This window comes from Mesoplodon bidens, assembly GCF_964165515.1.
Source record: "Mesoplodon bidens genome assembly, chromosome: 8".
Classification (NCBI taxonomy): domain Eukaryota; kingdom Metazoa; phylum Chordata; class Mammalia; order Artiodactyla; family Ziphiidae; genus Mesoplodon; species Mesoplodon bidens.
Window position 1 is genome coordinate 99,017,782 of NC_138165.1, and position 9,631 is coordinate 99,027,412.

Genomic DNA, 9,631 nt, shown 5'->3' on the forward strand with positions numbered 1-9,631 from the left:
GGAGTAACAAGAGTGATGCCATGAAGTCAGGAACGTGTAAGTTCAACAAGAGAATAAGGCAATAGTCAGAAATGGAGCTGGACAAATGTCTTGGAGACATCTTGTGGAGCCTTTGAACATAAGTTATGATGCAACCGTACATTCCTTGGGTAAATTCCTTGGACCACCAGCAGTTTCTGAAAATGGGAGTTTTTAAGATTAGAACTGTGTGCTGTTGAGCTTTCTACAAAAAATCCTGTCTCTCTGGAGGATTAATTTACCTCATTTGCTAGTGTCCATTTTTCATATTGCTAGCAAAACTCTCCATTATATCACCCTGGGGGATAATGGTAAAGCATATAAGTACATTCTTAAAGTTTAATCTCCCCACAAGTACAGTATACATTATCTTCATTGTGTGTGTGTTCACTGGAAACATTTAGTCTGTATTTTATTATTTTCATTTCTATACCCCCTCCATCAGCTTTCTTCATTCAAATATACATACTAGTTTGCTATTGTTTTTAAACTAGGGAAAATGTGCCATCTTTTTGCTTACAGTAGTTTTTTCCAAGCCATTAATTACAATTTCTTTTAGAGCAAACAAATACAGATCTAACCTTACCCATAATACAAGTCATGGATAAAATGGTGCATTTCACTTGTTTCTCTGAGTCGATCAAATACTGTACAAAGGTGTTTCCATAACACTGGTTACGTCCTTCATAGATTTAGCATAATCATTCAAGTTTAGACACTATATTGCCTTTAGAAACACATCATTTCAGATAGTTTCAACCTAATATTTAAGAGCATGAATTTAAACCATCTTGTATGTTCTAATGAAAATAATTTCCTTCTATCTTTATCTCGATCTATACAGCATTCATTAATTTCTTTGTAATAGGGTCACTAAAGAGATAAATACATAAATAAGTAAATAAATAAATATTACTGAGTCGCTGAAGAGAAAAATAAATATTTTGTATATTTATATTTTATGTATATATTTTGTTTATTATATATCTATATATAATAAAATATATTTATTTTTAAAAACTATATTACTTATTTATGTTGTTCTCTTTTGTGCCTCAATTACAGAGAAAATATTGAATGCAGTTTAACGTTACTTTAAACATGATGACTTCCTGATTATTTGAGAAATTCACTCAATAAAAATATGATACTAAAATTGACAGTCTCATAAATATCACTGAAATGGCTTATAAGATTGTGGCTGTTTTGATAGACTGGTATCCACTGAAATGCCTAATTTGTGTAAAAGAATAGTGTTGAAAACAATTTTTGGAGAAGATTTGAAATTTAGATTTTTTAAATGTAGCAGCAAGTATGTTAGTATTTATTTGAATCAATTACTATATCTAAATAAATTAGACTAGAAAATTATAATCATAACATTTTTAACTATTTAGTGAATATCAGATATTCTTGATGTTACATAATTTGTCTCATTCTCCCAAATTAACAGCCTTCATTTAGTGGACTACTTAATGTTTACAAATGAATGTTTTTTCCTAAATACATAAGAATATATTTACTCAAGTTTTATACTATGTATTTTATTTTTATTATAATAGCATTAAAATGTATTTTTTATTTCATGCCATTTTTTATAAGGAAAAATTAGTGTCAAGTTTCCTAGAAGTAGCCATAAGTATTTTTATTTACTTATTTTTTGGTTCTTCAAAGATAATTTAGATTTTAATTAATTGCATCATTTAATAATAGTGGTGCATTTTCTAATTGGATTAATCATTGTCATCATCATTTTGAAAATAGCCCTGAAAGCAATATTATTGAATTGGAATCACTTTTACAGAATCCTCTAACAAAGATCCACACAAAAATCATAAAGTATGGTAAACTCACTGAATGGCTTTAAGCTCTAGTTCAAAAGCATCAGGAAGAGTTTTCTGTCCAAAGATTTGGTTGATAAAGGGGGATCACTGTGTTTAGTCACATCAATAGCCAATCATATGCAGTCAGCTTTTTATGGAAATAAAATCTATTTCATTATTCATGTAAGCAGTGGACCTAGGACAAGTAAATCAAAGCTCATGTCTCAGTATTGACTACATTATTCCCTTACTAACAATGGAAGGAAGGTAAGTGAGGAAGGCAGGATGCTTAGTTAGTTATTGGACATAGAGTTTGCAAAAAATGATATCATAAGTCCTTGTACATAACCTTTTATACACCTATCTGATTCTTACTTTATAATAAATTATTAGAATGAAAAATTTTAAGAATCTTGATATGTATTTCCAAGTTGTGCTTCATAAAATTACGAGGATACTCTTTTACAATAGCCACACCAAAATTGGGTATTACAAATTCCAAAAATTAGTTGATTTCATAGGTAAAAATGTTATTTCATTATTTAAAACTTGCATTTATTTTATTTTTAGTGAATTTGAACATGATTAAATAAATTATAATATAATCATATGATGAGATATTATATTTCCATCCTAAATTATGGTTTGAAAACTATTTAAATGCCACAGGCTAAGGCATCTCACCAGGGTCTAAATGAAAGCTACTAAATGTTGACAACAGAACTTTATGTAACATAAGAATATATTTAAAATAGATTTTAAAAACAATTTCGGTATAAGTTAATTTTATATTTTACAACTGTATCAGCATATATACTTGCACATGTACGTATATATATATCAATAATAATAATAATATAGGTATGTGGATATGCTTCTTATTTCATAACGTGGGTTTGACCTTTCCAAATTTAACATTTTTGGTTCTTCCTTTCCTCCCTCTTGAAATTTCCATTCAGCCTTAATTTCATGCAAATACCTAAAGATCTTGTGTCCTTAAGTGAACAAAACCAGCTAAGCAGTAATCCTAATGGAATGCTGTCATCCTCTTCACATTGATAAGAGAGAGATCAAAATGTAATAGGTACTGTTCTGAACAGTACACATAACAATTCATTCCATTCTTACAACAATTCTGTAAGTTGGATATTATTATCCTTCAATTTGAAAATGAGGAAACTGAGAAAAAAGGAAGTTTAATATGGTGACTTGGGTCCATGCAGCCAGCAAATAAGCAGGCTGGGATTCAAATTCAGGTAATATTGCTCCAAAGGCTATGGTCTTCCTGTTTATATTACACTCCAAGGCTTAATTGAGTCTGGAGATGCTACACAGTACCTATGGACTCAACCAGACCTGTGCAACTAAAAGAATCAATAAAGATTGCACTAGAAGAGGGTTACATTCACAAGTGACTTTACAACTAAATTGAAATTTTTAATTTTACAATGCCACATATTAAAGTTATTCTTAACCAAGCTCCTTTGTCCGTTCTCAGGGAAAAGACAGTGCTTCAACTGGATTATGAAGCATAGCCCAATACATGCTCTATTTCTCTGCAACTCTTTCAAGCTAGCTCCTAGTTCTAGGACCCCAGAAAACTCTAGAATGTCTTTAGAGTCTTTAGATTATATCTATACTGAACAGTCATTTGTATTATGAGCACTTCCCAAACATGCTGCATCTGGTAAGATGGTGATGTGAAAAACAAACAAACAAAAATCTCTTTATAATAAAATGATGGTCTCATGAGAATCAACTTTTCTGGTCACAGAGCTTATATTCCTCATCTGATTCCTTAAGATATGGCTTTACCATACAACTTTACCAGATGAAGACAAAAGTCACTCTTTTAAGTGAAGATAACTCAATCAAATCAAATATCTGTAGAACCAACAGCTATCCCAAGATTATCATGAAGTCTTAGTGCTCATAACACTAAAGAAAAGACTCACAAATTTCATTGGTGATGATATAATTAAAGGTGAATGCTTTTTTAAAAGCAAGACACCCCCAAATGATGGTCATAATGAAAATGTGGATACAGGGGTGATAGTGGATTATTACAGCTCCTACATGATATCAGGGTTTCTTAGCCAATGAGAGAAGGGATATATTTACACAAGTGAGATAGACGGTGCCTCAGTTTCACCTGGTACTTTGTGGCTAACATGCTAAGGTGAAGAAGCAACAAGAATCAGAATAGCTCATGTCTATTGCAATGTAATGGTGAGTATTTGGAAGCCAATAACTCTTTTGCCTTCTAAGAAAGAAGTCAATAAATTAGATGTTTGTAGAAAATATCTCCAGGGTTATGAAGTAGCATTTTTTAGGAAATGAGGTTGTATTGAGTAAACGTTATTTTGGGGGTGGGGTGGGAATGTGGAGAACAAAAATATAGGGTACATTGAGTATCCCTAGGAAGATCTGATGCTCTTTTTCTTTTTGGAGGAACTTTGCTCAAGCATCACTGAAAAAGCTGAAAAAGTTAACACTGAAAGTTTTGATTTCACATTTATCTTTTTTCTTATAGAAGCCTGATCTACAAAAATGATGTGAACTATTTTTTTTGTTTGTTAGTTTCTGCTTTATAACAAAATTAATCAGTTATACATATACATATGTTCCCATATCCCCTCCCTCTTGCGTCTCTCTCCCACCCTCCCTATCCCACCCCTCCAGGCAGTCACAAAGCACCTAGTTGATCTCCCTGTGCTATGCGGCTGCTTCCCACTAGCTATCTACCTTACGTTTGGTACTGTATATATGTCCATGCCTCTCTTTCGCTATGGATGTGAACTATTTTTGAAGGACTTTCTCAATTCTGATAGCTGTTACTACATCTAGGTCCTTGAATTCAGGGTCGCTGGAAACTTGAGAGGTAAACATGCTTTACTTTTATTGTCGATTGATGAGTGGCTTTTGTGTGGATATATAGAGCAGTAACCTCAAACCTCAGCCACTGTCAAGCTTGGGCAAGGTTAAGCTTTCTGAGACCTTCTTCCCAGCACAGTATTGATTGCCTATGGACACTTGATATGAGGGTTGCTTTTAATTCCTACAAAGTTTCTGTTTAAAATTAAGCTTCAGCACCAGCATGATTTGGATATCAATCTAGGTCTGTGTAAGAACTCAAGGGTAACTTACATGATAAATGTGCCTATATTTTTCTTTAATATTTTCACTTCTAAGAAAAGTTTTGGTTCTAGCTTTCAAATAAATTGATTCATTGGCTGGATACAGGTGGAATTTAACTTACTTCTCTTAGTTAGATCTGAGATTCTTTGACAGTTTCCTTGGGAAATGGATGGAGAGCCTCCTATAATGGTGTAAATATGTCTTGAGACAACGAGATCTTTAACAAGGGGCTTTTTTATTACCTCCTATATTAACTAGTGGAAACTTTCTGAAAAGAAGCTGAACGGAGCACTCACAAAACCGCTTCTGTTTTACCTATTTTGTCCGCCCCTCCACTACCCAGCCACCTTCTGGCAATCACGAGTTTCTAAATAGGTGAAGGGGGTTAAGAGGTACCAAACTTCTAGCTATAAAATAGTAAGTCTCAGGAATATAACGTACAGATAAGGACACATGTAATGTACATATAGAAATGCAATGTACACATAATTAAAATATTATAACAATTTTTTATTGGTGATGAAAGGTAACTGCTCTTATTGTGGTGATTATTTCATCACAATGTATAAAACTATCCAATCACTATGCTGTACACCTGAAACTAATAATAATATTCTATATTAATTATAATTTTTTAAAAAGCTTCTAATACCAGTATCCCTGTGACAAGTGTAATCTAGAGGAGGCATAGAGATCTAAACAGCTTTTCCTGAGAAAATATTGTAAAAGATATCTTTACCCATTTGAGATTTGTCTTCAATCTTGTAATTGTGGCCATTTCTCAGGGGTTATTGTAAATCATGGAGAATCCTTGACTAAATATGATATAAATTTGGATTTCACAGCCACACGAATGGATTAGAAAGCTGGACTTTCTCAAGGTTTACCTGAGTTTTAGAATCCACATACTGCATTCCTAAATCTATAATTCATGCAGAGGCTGAAAGTCCAAATCAATATACAGATATTCTTGAAAATGCTATTTGAACATGAGACACTTGTTATGTGGACAAGAGATTTATGCTCATGTGTTGTCGATAAATTGCTATTAAAGACAATCTTTTATTTCTGTGAAATATATTCATGTGCAATTTGAGCCTTTTCTTGGAGCAATATAAAAGACAAACGTTGCTATCAATATCTAAAAACCATTGGAGAGAGGTGGTCCTTCATAAATCATTAAAAATTGTTTCAAGGGCTTTATTTTTACCTTTATTTTATTTTTTAAAGTATACCTTATTTTTTAGAGTAGTTTTAGATTCACAGAAAAAATGACCAGAATTACAGTGAGTTCTCATATAGCTCCTGACCTTCATGAACTTTTAAAAAGGTAACTTCTACTTTTAAATATTTTAAGATTCATAAGAAGTTGTACCATTTTTTAGACTCCACATATAAGCAATATCATATGCTATTTGTCTTTCTCTGTCTGACTTACTTCACTCAGTATGATAATCTCTACGTCCATCCGTGTTGCTGCAAATGACATTATTTTGTTCTTTTTATGACTGAGTAATATTTCATTGTATATATGTACCACATCTTCTTTATCCATTCCTCTGTCAGTGGACATTTATGTTGCTTCCATGTCCTGGCTATTGTAAATAGTATTGCAATGAACATTGGGGTGCATATATCTTTTTGAATTATGTTTTTCTCCAGATATATGCCTAGGATTGGGATTGCTGGATCATATGGTAGCTCTATTTTTAGTTTTTTAAGGAAACTTCATACTGTTCTCCATAGTCACAGTACCAAGTTACATTCCCACCAACAGTGTAGGAGGGTTCCCTTTTCTCCACACCCTCTCTAGGATTTATTGTTTGCAGATTTTTTGATGATGGCCGTTCTGACCAGTGGGAGGTGATACCTCATTGTAGTTTAGATTTGCATTTCTCTAATAATTAGTGATGTTGTAAAAATAGTAGATATTTCCTATGTACCTTTCATCCAACTTCTTCAAATGATAATATCTTACATAACCATAGTATATTATTAAAAGCAGGAAATTGAATTTTGTACAGTAATACTAACTCAGGTACTGACCTTATTTCATCAGTTTTCACATGCATTTTAAAAAACTTGGTGTATACGAAATTTTATTGTATATATAGATTCAAGGAACCTCAACATGGTCAAGTATAGAACTATTCCATCACCTCCGACACACACAAACACACAAACAAACTCCCTCTTATTACCCCTTAATAGTCACAGTTTTTTCTCAGCCCTAAGACTTGGCAAACTCTGGTCTCTTCTCCATCACTACAATTTTGTCAATTTGAGAATGTTTTATAAATAGAATCATACAATACATAACCCTTTGAGATTGGCTTTTTTTTTTTTTTTTTGCTGTACGCGAGCCTCTCACTGTTGTGGCCTCTCCCGTTGCAGAGCACAGGCTCCGGACGCGCAGGCTCAGCGGCCATGGCTCACGGGCCCAGCCGCTCCATGGCATGTGGGATCTTCCTGGACCGGGGCACGAACCCGTATCCCCTGCATCGGCAGGCGGACTCTCAACCACTGCACCACCAGAGAAGCCCGAGACTGGCTTTTTTTGAGACTTGAGATCCATCCAAGTATAGAGTATATCAGTAGTTTTTCCTTTTTATTACTGAGTAGTATTTTATTGGGTAGATGTACCATAATTTGTTTAGTTATTCACCCACTGAAGAACATTTGACTGATTTGCAATTTTTGGCTATTACAAATAATGCTGCTATGAACATTCATGTACACTTTTTGTATAAATCTAAGTTTTTATTTCTTTAAGATAAATGCCCAATAGTGTGATTTCTGGGTTATAAGGTAATTGTAGTTTTAGTTTTTTCTTAAGAAATTGCCAAACTATTTTCTAGGGTGACAGTACCATTTTACAGGCCCACGAGCAAAGTATGAGTGATGCAGTCTCTTGCCAGTATTTGGTATGTTTTAATTTTTCTTTTTATTCAGCATTTTTTATTTTAGTCATTCTGGCAGGTGTGTACTGGTATCTCATTGGAGTTTTAATCTGCATTTCCCCATTGGCTAATGATGTTGAATAAATTTTTATGCGTTTATTTTGCAATCTGTATATTTTCTTTGTGAAGTTTTGTGGGTTTTGCCCTTTATCGAATCGAATTTCTTGTTTTCTTATTTTTGTGTTTAGAGTTTTTAAAGTATATTATGGGTGGAAGTACTTTGTCACATACATGATCTGCAAATAGTTTCTCCCACTTTCTGGTTTGTTTTCAACCTCTTAATAGGTCTTTCACAGAGTGAAAGTTTTTAATCTTGATGAAATCTAATTTGTCAAATTTTCCTTCATGAATTGTGCCTTTCGTGTCGTTCTAAGATGTCTTTGCTTAACCCTTCATATTGAGGGTTTTTCTTAAAAGTTTTATACTTTTGTGTTTTCATTTACATCTATGATTCACTTTGAGATAATTTTTACATAAGGTTGAGGTTTAAATCAAGGTTTATTATTTTGCCTCTCAATGTCCAATTGTTCCAATTCTGTTTGTTGAAAAGATTATCTTTCTTCCATTAAATTGCTTTTGCATCTTTGTCAAATACCAGTTGCTTGTACTTGCCTGGTGCTCTGGAATCTCTATTCTGTCTATTGATTTATGTGTCCTTTCCTCTGCCACACTGTTTTGATTACTATAGCTATGTAAGTCTTAAAATCAGGTAATATAATTTCTCAAACTTTATGCTTCTATTTCAAATGTGTTTTGTCTATTTTTCTTCCTTTTCATTTTGATATAAATTTTAGAATAATTTTGTCTATATCTATAAGGAATCTTGAGAGAAATTGCATTAAACCTATAGATTAATTTGGGGAAAATTGACATCTTTACATGTTGAGTCTCCCAATTTATGAACATGGTATGTCTCTCCATTTATTTAGGTCTTCTTTGATTTCTTTGATTAGCATTTTGTAGTTTTAAGCATACAAATCCTGTACATGTTTTGATAGATTATACTGAAGTATTTTATTTTTAGAGTGATTATATATTGCATCATGTTTTAAATTTCAGTTCAATTTTTAATTGATTGCATACAGAAATGTAATTGAATTTTTGTGTTGGTCTTATCCATAGCCATCTTGCTGAACTCACTGACTAGAATTTTTTCTGGAGCTTTCTTATGATTTTCTATGAAGAAAATTAAGTCATCTGAAAACAGGAAAAGTTTTTTTGTTTTCCAACCTGTATGATTTTTATTTCCTTGCTTTGCATACATGAACTTTTAATTAAATAAACAACAAACATGCTTATTGAACCTTGAAATGAGCAAGACACTAACCTATATAATAGGGTTAGAAAAATGAAAAGTACTTGGTTGCTGTTCTAAAGTAACATAATGTTAGTAGAGGTCATAAATATGTGCATAACTTAATACAATATGTTCGCTATAAAAGTGCTAAAATAGAAGCATAAATAAAAATGCTTGAAGACAATTATTTTGAGAGAACTAGAAAGGCTTTACTGAGGAGAAAACATCCAAAGGGTATACAGGAAGTACAGATGTGTGAAAGTGAATTATGCATTAAAGCGAAGGGAAGTATAGAGTTGGGGTGGGGAGGGGAATGGGGAAAGGAAATGGTGATAAACAGATCTAAAGAAATAAGATTTCAACAAAACTTTGAGGGACCTTTTGGAGGCTAAATG